The sequence below is a fragment of the Seriola aureovittata genome, chromosome 12 (assembly GCF_021018895.1).
Source record: "Seriola aureovittata isolate HTS-2021-v1 ecotype China chromosome 12, ASM2101889v1, whole genome shotgun sequence".
Lineage (NCBI taxonomy): Eukaryota > Metazoa > Chordata > Actinopteri > Carangiformes > Carangidae > Seriola > Seriola aureovittata.
The window spans coordinates 13,197,678-13,205,585 of NC_079375.1; the positions used below are offsets into that span (position 1 = coordinate 13,197,678).

Consider the following 7,908-nt stretch of genomic DNA (forward strand, 5'->3'; position numbering starts at 1 on the left):
CAGCTTATGTCTGCACCATGCAGTTTTTCTGAAGGACTATGAAAAAAATAAATATTGGATTGAGATTCTGCAGATATTTAGATAACTGTGTTCTTCTTCAGGATATCCTCAGTTGAAATCTGAGCAGGTGGTGGTAGTGTAACTTTTTATTCAGGCCAGAAAGTGAGTTTTCAATGCCAAAAATATCAACACCTGGCAAAGTACTCGATGGCTCACTGTATTGATCTTACAACCCAATAAAACATCTGCAGGTACTGTATATTGTGGTCATTTCGTGCTATGGGACAGTAAAAAACTCACTTATTGCACCTTTAAATCACATTTTATTAAGCAGTTTAGGCTTGGCAATGTGTTCGAACTGAATTATTTAATTTATCACTGAATTATGAGACATTTGCTTAGATATTAAAAGGTCTTCAGATAATTTGGAATAACTATGACATTAAATATATTCCTTAAAGCCTAGAAATTAGAATAAACATTTGAATACGAACAACGGTTCTTTAAAAACTTTACTATATGTTTTAAAGGATTTATAGCAGCAGTTATATAGATCCATTTGAATGTGAGTTTATCACAACATAAATGGTTTGCTGATGTGGAAACCAAAGGATTCTTTCATTCAAATAATATGTAGAAACATTTGAGTTTATGTATTTTGAAATCTAAAACTATAAAGTCCAGAATCTCTATCACTTTATGCTTTATGAACTACCAGACTGTAATGGTTTACCCAGAACTATTCTCAGGTAGACTCACTATGACACTGAGCAAGCAGCTACTCATTGGCCATCATGGTCAGACAGTAGCATAAAATCACCCCATTAAAAGAAAGCTAAATATTGACAGAGGGTTTAGGCTTGGCTGACTGGAAGTCAAAATTTAACATGTGTGAGTTGCATTAGGAGTTTGCATTTTTAAAAAGGGAGTTCTGAAACCTTTAGAAGCTATTTGCAAATTCTATTATTTAGCAATCAGGCTGTGAAAGATCACTGTCGTCCTGCTTTCTTATCCTTTCTTCTGCCTCTTGAATATCACAGATGACTTGAGAATAGTTGACCCCCGTCTCGGGTTGATTATTTAGCTATGCCTTCACTCAACACTCCACCTCTCTCCCCTCACTGACCACCTCCTTTCCCCCTGAAGACCACTATTCTCTGGTCAGATTTACGGCAAAATGTGTGTGTTCCACCATATTTGTGAAATTCCCCATGTGTCAACCTCCAGCTCCCCTACGCAGGGCTTTGAACCTGCCCGCTAGCTGGAGAGCACACATAAATCCAGAACACCCGATGCAGAGGAGTAGACTTTCTTTACATAAGAGCCTAATTGCTGAACTTTGCCACAGCCGAGTTTGCTGAGCTGAATGATTTGTCAAAATTCCTGTCTCTTGGTAATAAATTACCCAGCCGGCTTGGTCAGCCAGTTAACATTTTAAATAAAAATGGGTCCCTTTGGATTCTCTTGGTTGGTAACAACATCTCTCTCTTTTTTTTTTAAAGGTTTAACTAGGGCAAGGTTGCCTGACAACTGAGGAATGTTTTGACATTTTCGACCCTCCCTATTAATATCATAATGAACTGGCAGTGCGGAGCTGTCATGAAACACGAAACACAACTCTAAATCTATCATTGTCATTCTGTGAAAATATATAACATGCATCACATATATGGCAGGAAAAGTGGACATTTTCACGAAAATTAAATTACATCTGGAACATTTTGTTGTGATGAGTTTCATGACCACCTAGTTTGTGTGACTATGAATTAAGCTGTTCGGGAGAATTGTGGGAAAAAGTGAGTGCGCCGTCCCGTCAGAAGCCAAAGTGAGTGTTTGTTTTGACTTGGAGTTCTCCTTGCACTTGGACTGACCCTCCACTAAACTGACTTAGCTCAGTAACAGCGTGTTGGCTCAGGCTCGCTGTTCTTTTTTGCTCATTTCCATTTTGTCTATCCTTACTTAGTCAGCTTCTTAAGCCTGTCTATGAATTTTCATATGCCTCTGGTTTATTGCATTGGCAAAACACAAGTAATAATTCTACACTGAAGTAGGTTTCCTTTGATGGTAAAGGACATTTACTCAAGTACTATACTAAAGTCAAGTCAGAGGCAAATATTGCACTTTTCACTCGACTACATTTATTGAACAGCTGTAGTTACCGGTTAATGAAACATTTTTTTGTACAAAACTTATGATCAGGTCATAAAATGTGATTGCTATAGTATATAAAGTAGTTAAAATTTGCTGCAGTTTCAACATTAGAGAGGACTTTCACTGATTTTACATCAGTTTACTAGTGATGGAGAGTGACAGCCAGCCTGAAGTAACAGCTGAATAATGTCTTCTGTGACTCGATCTGGAGGACATTTGCCAAGGCAGAATCCAGATTTATGATGATGCTGGTTGCATTATGGGTAGTGTAGGAGCCAGACCCATCATTACCAGAGACTAGTGTGGATTTTCTGGATATCTCTGCCTCTACTGCTTCAATTTTTATCATTATTTTTCAAATCTGCGATACTAAATACCAGGACTACCACTTAAGTTTATGGATAGATGTATTCATAAGGATAATCCAACTAATAATATAACACTCTGAAAAGAGACATTCAATATAAGTATCATATGTCGCCTCACTTACATTTTCCTATTGATACTTATGTACTTTTTGATTAAGTAAAATTATGAAGATAAAGTTTTCTTACTTTGAGGTATTGGCACTTACAGGAAGTAACAGATATTAATACTTCTTCCACCACTGCAAATATGTATAAACAGGAAATAATGAATTGTAACTAAACATTATGAATTTATACATATTTACATTTCCTCCATTTTGACTGTACAGTATTTTATTTACTGTAATGCACATACTATAAAATTAATACAAAACTATCATAATATTATAAAAGATGCTAATAATGCATCAGTCACAATGATGTAGCTCTTCCATTTCAAAGTAGGCTATGTTTGTCTTTCAAGCTCATATGTTCTTGAGTATAGCTGCACCCTGCCGGGCTAATCTGCAGGCCTTCAGGTTTTCCAGCCACATCAAACTGGGAGCCAAGATTCTTCAGCCCGAGCCCCTCATGAGTGAAGCACTTTGTGCTCCAAGCTCAAAATAGCATGCAGCTCTCAATTATTGGGTAAGGAGCAAACACAGGTGTGGAATCCCAACCACCACCACTGGTGCCCGTGCCACAGAATAAAGCCACTCTTGTCCCAAAGAGCATGACTAGGAAGGCCAGATCCATTCCAGGCTTTGAACTGCAGAGACCACTTGGCCTGTTTGGTGCCGGAGCTAAAAGAGACCTTTTAAAGGTGTGGAAATGAAGTGTCCCACATCAATCATGCATTTCCACTTCTGAATTATTCAGCAGTTACTGCTGCCTGCAGACTCCCATTCCCCTCTATATGTGTGTGTGTGGGTGAGCTTGTGTGTCAGGGTATGCGTGCATTTCTAAAGTTGTGTCATTGTGTCTTTATCTAGCGTGTGTGCTGCCTTGATTGTTTGGAGGAATTAAGGAGGATTGAAGGTCTGTATTTTTTGAAACAGGAGAACTAACCATCAATGTTGAGGTAAACATTTGAGCTCTTTTTTGTTTGTTTTTTTACTTTACGCTTCCATAGAATAGATGTTCCTTATTTAAATTACGACAAAACGTGTCTTAAAAATGACTTAGCTTTTCTAAAGTAGACACTTTGATGATAAAGTCCCACTCCCCAACACTGAAAATATATGTTTAAGTCTATAATTCTTCCCTGCAGCTATAGCTATAGTGAAGGACAGTGTGTGTGGAGGAGGGAGGGGGGCGACAAAGAGCAGAGCTCAGTGGTGTCTGCCACAGACAATGAGCGCTCTGTTTGGCTGGCTGTGATTCTGCTGGTGTGGATCAGGTGGCCCCGTTTAATTCCAGGTTCTTGGCCTCTCTCCTGCTGCTCTGCTTTTCTCTTCTCAGCACGTTCTCTGCATTTATGGGGCAAGCAGGTCCGTCCTGTGTGAGCTGGGTTCCAGAAGGCTGGACCTGGACCTGGGCCGTGCACTGATGAATTGCTGACTAATTGGCTGAAATGAGAAGATGTGGATGGTGTCACAGAGCCAGCCAAGTGCGAAGAAAGAGTGAACTGTGCTGGTCACTCACTCACTCATTCACTCATTCTATCATCCATACAAGAAAAAGAAATAAGGACATTCATTTGGAAAATGATGGGATGATTAATTGTCAGTTGATGGAGAATAAAATGCTCAAAATTACTTAACTTATTTACTAGATGCTGTAATTCACTTACTCTAATATCATCAGATATTGCTGAAGTTATATTTGTATATGTAAAAAAAAACATGGTGTTGGCATTCTCCTGCTCTGAGATTGTGGGAAAAATTATATTCATCAGAAAATTGCTGTGCACAGAGGAACAAGTATTAAATTAATCCCTTAATTATTTTGCTAACTTTTCATAAGTGGGACACAAAGTCCCTCACGGAAACCTATTTTTACAGTAAAAATAATGAGAGCAGATTGTGCGTCTTAGTTTCAGAGTGCTGTCTGCAGCCAAAAGATCTGTGTAATTGTGTGTGGCCCACACAGGAAATTAAGAAACCTCTGCAGCTTTAAGCATATTTGTGTCTGAATTATCTTGGAACAGCGGATTTAAACAAAACTGAAACAAGGTTCAGCGTGTGCTTGCTCTGGGCATGTGTGGTCAGTGGGCAGCTTAAATGTAGATCTTCTTTGTCAGAGATGATCGACTGTGGTTTTTAAATTCATACTTATTTACTAATTATTTAAAAAAAAATTATTTTTTTTTAGGTGCTTCTCAAAATTACTTTTCTTTTGTGTTTAGATTTATTTTTCAGTGTGCCCTATTAACACATCAGTGGATCCCAATATGATGAATGAGTATTATAATATATTATATTAGAAATACTTGATGTTGTTTAATCACTGCAGCTGCGAAGGAATGAGTGAATAAAAATGGAAATAAGAAAAAATAAACTTTGCATCCTAACAGAATGTAGGATCTTTAAAATGGCAATATTAACAGACAGACTCATGCTATAGTTTTTAATATACCATCAGCTACTGTGAGTGTATGTGAAGAATATCAGTGTAAATGCAAAAACCTTGCAACTTCACCACTAATACATGTGAGAAAAACCCTGTTACAACAGTGAGTGTGTGTGTGTGTGTGTGTGTGTGTGTGTGTGGGCGCCGAGGGACCCAACAGAAACAAGACCTATTTACTTTAGGACGAAGTGTAACGGGCAGAATGAAGATGAGACAGATCCCCTTTAGAAAGACTTGAGCCAATCACTGCGAGTTCATCACAGTCTCTTCACTGCTGTGCACAGCAGATACAGTACACTGCAGCCAGCGAGTGTCCATCCTCTGTGGGCATGAATTTACACAGATGGTTCTTATATCGGTGGATTAGAGAACATATTTCCTCAATAAGTGAAAAAACAAAGACTTCACTGAATTTATTATGTCTTAATTGAGGAGACCTACATCAATGTATATTTTTGTGTGAACAAACCTGCTGGATTTTCTTTTTCTTTTTTTTTCGGTTTTATAATCTCGTTCAGAGATTGTTATGAGTGGAGCTTACGTGGGGTCAGATATTTAGAAACAAAATTCTTCAGGTAGGTTCCCTTCACATCCAAAATGACATGAGATTAATTTAATATTTTTATCTAAAATAATGTTTTTGATTTTAGTGTCACTTGGAAATTGCATTCAAAAGGCTTTAGGGAAACAGCAAATTCAGTATAAACCTTATGTAAAATGTTATGTCATGGTATATGATAACTTTTCAAAATAAATTCAAATTAATTTGGAGGACTCAGTCTAGTGGGAACTCATTGCATGATTGAGAATGATGCTAAATATATATATTTCATATATATATCATATGTTGTACCACATTGTAGCTGGACTGTAACTTTTATTTTTTTATTCTCCTGTTTTATCTATTTTATTCAAATATAGCTTTTTTTTAAATCTTCTATTATATTTGTGTTTTTTTTATTTTTAAATAAAAAATTGTCATGCCTCGCCTAGATTACCCTCATATTCCTTGACTCCGATTTTCTCTAATATTATTTGAAGTTAACATTTAAAATTTGCTTGTGTTTACTATAAGCTAACACTGAAATAACGGTTCAACTTAAATGTAATTAAGTTTCTATCTAAATAGACTGTAATCTACAGGACAATAGTTCAAATACTATAAAACATATTTAAATTTGAACTCATACATTCTCATATATTTTGCTTACATTGGCAAACATGGATAAATCAGAATCTGTCACAATGATCAGTTCACAGAAATAATATCTAATGTATGGAAATTCCTACATGTTCACAGAAGCAGTACAAAGGTAAGCAAATACATTCTGAGACGAGTAAAGCTTCATGTACACAAGTCTTTCTTACATGTGGCAGAGTGTTAACGGTGGTGGTGTAGCAGCCTCGTCTCCCTGTGCCCTCCAAGGTGAGCTCTGTCTCCAGCCAGTCAAAGGGGACCATGGGAAAGCTCACATGCCGATTAATCACAGCTAATGAGCTGGAACAGGGTAGCTCGAGCTGCCTTCCATGACCATCTAACCTCACACACACACACACACACACACACACACACACACACACACACACACACACACACACACACGTAATGTCAGACATGGACAGACGTGTGAAGGGCAGAATAACAGACACATTTTTTACTTGTAGCGTTAGTTTGCCATTACATTTAAACATGGTCATTGCTAATAATAAAAGAAACACATATTTTATTGTAGGTAAATGCAACATTAAGATTATCATAATTTTTTTTTTTGGCTAATTTATTTTTTATTAAATAACATTATACAATAATTATGATGCAAATCTATCAGTTACATTAAAGAACATGCAAGTAAAAAAAAAAAAAAAAAAGATTTTTGAAGTTGTAGTAAGGGGGAAAAAACCTGGTCTGCCAAATTTCTTTCTTCAATAATGTTAACAAAAATGCTAACTTACCATTGTGTATTCACAGTGCTTGGCATCAAAGTGACCCCTGCAACCAGTGGGTTGTAATGAACAGAGTTTAAACAAACAGGAAAGCAGAGCGATGACTGAGAGGAGGAGGAAAACAGAAATAAGTGATGTCATATAGAAAGTGATGAATGACAAAGCTGATGTTGATAAAAAAAATACTCCAAGTATATTTCAGTGTTGAAAGGCATGCCATGCTAAGATGTATGTATGATTCCATTATATATATGTGTGGGCCAAAGCTGAATGTCTCCATGTATGACACCATTCTTTACTTTATATATTCTCCTTAATACCCAGTTATCACATAAAAAAAAACTAAGTGAACCAAAGTGGTGTGAGCACAAAAAATAATAACATCATCCCTTTTAATGTCCTACATGGTGCAGCTTTCATGTTACACATGGCAAACCGTATATAATGTGGTTTCTCGACCTCTCTCTGGCTGCTGAGGAAGCTACAGCTGTGGGCCTCTTACTGTAACAGTAATCCTTGTGGCACATATATCTTAACTGACGCTTGTGAGTGCACATTTCAGTTATCATTCCTGGAGGCGCATATATCTTTGGTCGGACTTCTGTTGTAGAGTCCCCCTGTCCTTGTACCCTGGCAGGTGATGCAACCGAGACACCGTGGAAGGTGATTGTCATTTAAATTCTTGCCATTCGGAAAATAGATCCATTTGTTATGTGATTATGGTCTCTGCGAGCAGAGGTCAAGAGGGTGTGGTGGTGTGCAAATCCGCATTGGTAATCTATTTGACTACGGTTGAAATGCGAAGGCAACGGGTGTGGCCTCAGTATCTCACAAAATCATTTTATTATGAATCGCCCCTCCCTGGGATTGCATGTTTATATTGTAAGCCGATGCC

General features: G+C 37.4%; 1 long non-coding RNA gene across 1 annotated transcript; it reads right to left on the reverse strand.

Annotated features, from left to right (window-relative positions):
* Positions 1–725: 725 nt before the first annotated feature.
* On the reverse strand, positions 726–7,114 carry LOC130179188 (uncharacterized). Its single transcript, XR_008829251.1, has 3 exons — positions 7,023–7,114; positions 6,438–6,604; positions 726–4,066 (listed from the first exon to the last, which is right to left on the reverse strand). It is a non-coding gene; the product is annotated as an uncharacterized LOC130179188 (long non-coding RNA).
* Positions 7,115–7,908: the final 794 nt, after the last annotated feature.